A 6000-nucleotide genomic window follows, 5' to 3' on the forward strand; every position below is an offset into this window, starting at 1 on the left:
TGTACTTTTTATAAAGCTCGGGCAACTTGTTAGAAATTGTTATCAGGTCACTGTGCTTGCAGAGATACCCCTTCGAGATTCATGCATTGCACAGTGTTAGAATTTTGCTTTCCTTTTACAAAGACCTAGCATAAGTGAAGGAGCTTGCGGGGTTAATTCTCTGTGATATCTATTGATGCTGAAGACCATTAGGACATGAACCATCGATCCCTGCAGGTTAAATGCACAACTGCAAAGCAACAATAAAAGACGAGACGAGTCACTAAGGCCAGATAATCTACTTTTATGGGCCCAAAAGAAACACAGAATGAAAACTTAAGGTGAATCAGATTTCTTTTTGCAGTAAAACAAAGAATGCATTTCCAATAATCAAAATAGTTATTACACAAATTTCTTTTTGCTCTATGAATATTATCAAGCAATCAACCAACTAAATTTTTATATGTATAGCACATTTCAGGAACAAGGATGTTCAAAGTGCTTTACATCATAAAAACACAAATATCAACAATTGAAATATTATATCTTTACAAGTGCCATCATTACACATCAAAATCTTGTTAGCAACTCTAAACAGGTGAGTGTTTAGATTTAAATCAACTCAGTGTTTCGACTGTTTTACAATTTTCTGGAAGTTTGTTCCATATTTGTGGTGCACAGAAGCTGAATGCTTCTTCTGCATGTTTGGTTCTGGTTCTGGAAATGCAGAGGATACTAGTAGCTTCTTCTTACTTATTGATGTCTGTCCATTGTTTTCATTCATTCCCATGTTCACATTCCCTTGAAAGCTCCTGACTACTGATACATGCTTTGTGCTACTCCAGGATATTTAGCTATCTAGTCTATATATGTCACACCAGTCTATATATGAGCACACTCTGAAAAATAGCGATTCGCTAACTTGAAATAAAAAGTGTGTAATAAAGCATATTCAGGATATTAAACAGGTTGTTTTCCACAGCTTGAAATTTTAAGAGTTATAGCTGTCTTCAGCAGAAAAAACATCAGGTAGAGATATATACTGTAATTCTGGGAAGCTACACTTGAAACAAATAGTGGTGTATAAACCTCCATGGTCTTTTTTTCTCTCAAAAGCTCTGGTTGTCTAATCTACCGCTATTTCATTCTGTAATTTAGACGTTTCAGTCTAACTATAACGGCAGATGAATGATATTTCCCATAACTACTGATTTAAAAAAAAGAAACAGAAAAACACAATAGCTGAATTCTCAACATCGAACAGCCACACGTCATATGTTGTGTGTCCATAGACACCTTTAGAAAAACATTTGTGTGAGCACTCAGGAGACCCTCTGCATCTTTATTTTACTTTACTATGATTAAAAACAATGGCTTAAGACAACTGAAAACAGCATGGATTTCACAGATGAGAACCACATCTGACTTTACGCTAAAATATACTTGTATTTTAAAAAAGTGAACATTTTCAAAGGTTTTCTATGCCATAAATTGCCACAAGTGCTGGATTATTATATATCTAACAAAGACACAGGCAAAAGAAATACTCTGTACTTAAGCTGTAAATGTTTGAATTATTCTATAAGCTGTACAGCTCTATAAACATAATTTATATTTCTATACAGTGCTGAATAACATCTTGCTGCAGCAGAGTGCTGTAATAGAAGGAGCCACATCTAAGGATTAGATTGCTTATTTTAAAATACAGCAATTTGGTTGTTAGCAAGGGCAATAAATCTTCTCTGATTGGTTCGCACATACAGAATGAGCTCCTAGACTGCAACTCAAAACCCTCCAATCCACTCGAGGCATAAATCTAACTAGAAAGGCCAACAAAATATCTATTAACATTTGTGCATTGTGGAACTGAACCTGTCTGTAGTTATGTTTACAGACTTTTCTATGCTCATGTAATTGATAAACTTGGCATAGTTTTAAGGATATTTTATAAGGAACAAATGAAGAAACCTTAACTAATTTACCTGTCCTTAATCATTAAAGGACTGGAAAATTTTTAATTTATATGAAATTAATATTTTGTAAATGGCCAGTTAAGTTATGATATTACAAATTATATACTACTTATTAAATTCTACTACAAAGTGATTTTTTTCTATAGAAGAAAATTTAGGACCTATGTAATTAATAAATAATCATTTTATCATTAATTAAAATAGAATATTGTGTTTCTTATAGAGTATTGTATGTTCAGATATCAATATAATTAAAAACACCTCTGTTATGTACGATTTAAAAATACTAATAATCAGTCATAAGAAAAGGCACTGAACTCTGCCTCACATGTTTTAGATTTCATTAGATTTAACATTACTTTATCATTATCACTTTCAAAACATTTACTCAAGAGAGTGATAAGGTTAAGTGGATTATTGGTTTGTTCCCCAATTCATTTCTTTCTTTCTTTTTTACATTTAATGTACCATAAATATTCATGAGCTACTTTTCATTAGAATTAGAATTTATTCAAGGATTAATTGAATAAATTAATTCAGTTAATAGGTAATTGTAAATTCTTTTTAGTCCCCGATTTGTCCACCTAATAAGTTTCTTATTTGTTCCCATATAACAAACCAAATTCTGTGGCTCTGTTGTAGTGTTTCACACTCTTCTTTACAGCAGGAGGAAGAAAACTGTAATACCTGTATGCTATACATGTCTATGGCTGTCAAAGATTAAAGCGCCAAGTTACTTTACAAGCAGACAGATCAGGTTACCCTAACCTTGTTAGAGCCATGATTCAGGGGTCATTTTATATGGAATATACAAGCCCATTTTCTTTTCAGTTGGGTTGTTTCATGGTCCCCATCTTGTTACCACCTCCTTTCCCCACAAAGAACAGAACAATCCACAGCTCATATCTGTCAAACCAAACACGTCCCATTTTGAGAATGACTTGAAAAAGAGCCTGAAATTACATACAGCATCATGCAATCTGTCAGAGACTATATCATTTCTCTTATCTTACGAGAACACTTCATATTTTTATATTTATGTTTTTGACAAATACTGTTTAAATGTTTCTAAATGTCAGTACTCATGACGAGATGAGACGATCTAAAGCTGAAGACTTTGCCAAAAATTGAAGCGCAGATGTTTTATCAAGTTGCTGTTTTAGTTTAAAACTCCCTTTCTCATTTTATTTATTAAAGGGTCCATTATTATAATGTATTGTATACAATAAATCTAAGTCAGACTTCCAGTTCAGGCATTTAGAGAACCAAGTTGGCCAGTCTGGGTGGAACCAAGTTCAAACCTAAGAGAGTTTTACAATCTTTAAAATCTAAAAATGTTGCATAAATTCTTGTAAGATTTATTTTAAATGTTTAAACCACTATTATGTTTATATAAAACAATTATGCAGAAGTCTGGAGTCTAACTGGAGGTACAATACTATCTTCTGATAATAAACTAAACCGCACTACAGTTAATAAAAAAAATTGTGCCATCCCTTTGTCACTCCATTAAAGCTTATATTTTAATAACTGTGTAATTACTTATACAATTCTCTTAGATAAGGTTGAAACAGCGTATGTTGAAGAGAAAACAAAGAATAGACCAGCTTTCATTTTTCTCTCTACCCCTTCTTCTCTTTGTTTTAATATTAACACAAGGAAAATATCATAATCATGTCAGTGTGTTTGAGATTTTTTTACTAATGTGAACAAAGTCATAACCAAAGGAATAGCGAGCTGTTTTATATTATTTTCTTATATTATTATATTTTAGTGTTGAGCCGAACACATTTCAATTGCACACACAAACTCATCACAGATTGAACATAATGAATGAGCCCAACGTTTGTAGTTGAAGGCCCATTGAAAGCCAGGATAAGGCACGAGTTGAGTCTGTGCTGCTGCCAAGAGCTTAGATGCTGGATTTTTGGAGTGTTTAACTGGGCAGAATGGCACATTGTAGGACCAAGAGATCAGCAGACATTAACGCACTACTTGCCCAAAAATCTGTGACACACACACAAACACACACCCACCCCCACACACACCCACAGCAGACAGTGACTAGCTCCTTCTCCTAAATGATCAAAAGAACTTTGTGGAGATGTTGTGTCAGCTGGTTGTGAAAGAAGTGAGAAAAAGAAGAAAAAAAAAACATTTAAGTACATTTAATGATTAATAGTGTGGTTGACCACTATGTTGGGAATCCCAATTTGAAGTTATGTATTTATTAATCATTAGAATTAACAATTTATTATTAATGAAATTATTATTACAGTTCAAGTTTCTTTTGTTGAATCCAGGCACAATCCAGTATCTTTGGAGTCACAAGTCAAACTTGTCAGTCTCCCATGAAGGAATGAACTAAGAATCACAGACAGAAGAAACTTTTGATATGACAAGCCAAAATCACTGACACACTTATTTCTAATTAAGTTTTTATGAACAAAAACTTAATTATGAACAAAATAGCCCAACTTTGCAGCTCATTTACTGTAAAAATAACCCATTTTCTCTCTAACTATTGACATGCAGCCAACTACTGATGGAAAAGACAAAAGGGATGCATAAAAATTTAATGATAAAATGGACTTCAACTCATTTTAACACACAAACTATGACAAAACAAAATGGTATACTGAAAAATAACTTCAAAACTAACTAATCAAAACCCAAAAACAAGGGAAAAATCGGATCAGTATTACAAATCAACAAATGAACAAATGACTTAATTATTCAAAGACAAGCATGTTTGGTCAATTGGTTTTAACGATGTATGTGCTATGCAATGGCTGCTGGAAAAGACAAATGTTTTGTCGTCGGCTGCAATAAATAACGTGCCCATGCACATTCACCCTCTCACGTAGAACAGAATTACTTGGCTCTCTTCTACTTTTCAAAAGCAATGTTCCAGTCACATAGACAAATAAATTGACCAATTTATTATCAATAAATTTCCTAAACCACAAAAAATTTGACAGTGCTAACCCCTTCCTCCTGGCTCTGATTGGTTGTTTCACACCAAGCTGTGTTTTTCTGCAGACAGCAGTAGGACCACATTGAGATCTAGATAAAATTTTAAACAACTTAATAGATCAAAACTGAACTAGGTCATGTCAAAGATTAAGTTCATGACATCTTCAATTTATTTGTGAAAATACAAAAAAAAAAAAAGTTAAAAAATATTCACATTACAGCCACATTAAAATAGGACAATCAATGAATAAAATAAGGGAATTTATGAACTAGTCAAACATGAACAACAGCAGTAAACATTTATTAGATTTAACTTTAATCAGTTGTCACCCTCACAGAGGAGGCACTCTGCAAAGCAGCCTTGGCTTTCAAACCCATGTAAAGAGAACCTGGAAATGAAAGCTGCATGATATCCCAAAAAGCATCATCGGCTTTGTGGCGATGTGCTTCTGTATGTCACTAGGTTGTTTCACTAAAAATCTTCTGCTTCACTAATGCAGGTTTATGACCTCTGTTTTTATTGATAAATTTGAACCTTAACACATAGATAGGTTCACAGGATATTTGTGCTTTCCTACTCTGTCCTCTGTCAACACACTGTAGAAATGAATAATTTAGAAAGTCTTGCGTCAACACTGGACCATTTATAGCCATGAGTGTCTTTATGTTTGGACCTGGTGTCAGAGAGAAGCAAAGGTAACATAACAGCAGTCTCATGCTATTGACACATGGCAAGTACACAATGTACAAACTGAGAAATATTATTAGATGAGTGAGTTATCAGAAACTGAAATGGAGGAAAAGAGGTCAGAGAGGTGAAAGTGTGGTAAGTGTGGTAGAAAAACAGAGCTAGACGCAGGAGTTCTTATGACCAGCAAAGTGAGTTCTTCAGATTTTATACCTTTTAACTAAATCAGAGTAAAGATAAGAAAATTAATGCTAATGATCAGAAGTGAAGATCAGGGTCTCATCTTTGCTTTTTGGAAGTGGAGGAAGAATAGGGTTTCAACCCTGAAGCCCAACTGGATTTAGTTATTGAAACTTTTGGCTATAAAATTAGTTAAAAAATGTG

The sequence above is a fragment of the Xiphophorus maculatus genome, chromosome 1, assembly GCF_002775205.1.
Source record: "Xiphophorus maculatus strain JP 163 A chromosome 1, X_maculatus-5.0-male, whole genome shotgun sequence".
Classification (NCBI taxonomy): domain Eukaryota; kingdom Metazoa; phylum Chordata; class Actinopteri; order Cyprinodontiformes; family Poeciliidae; genus Xiphophorus; species Xiphophorus maculatus.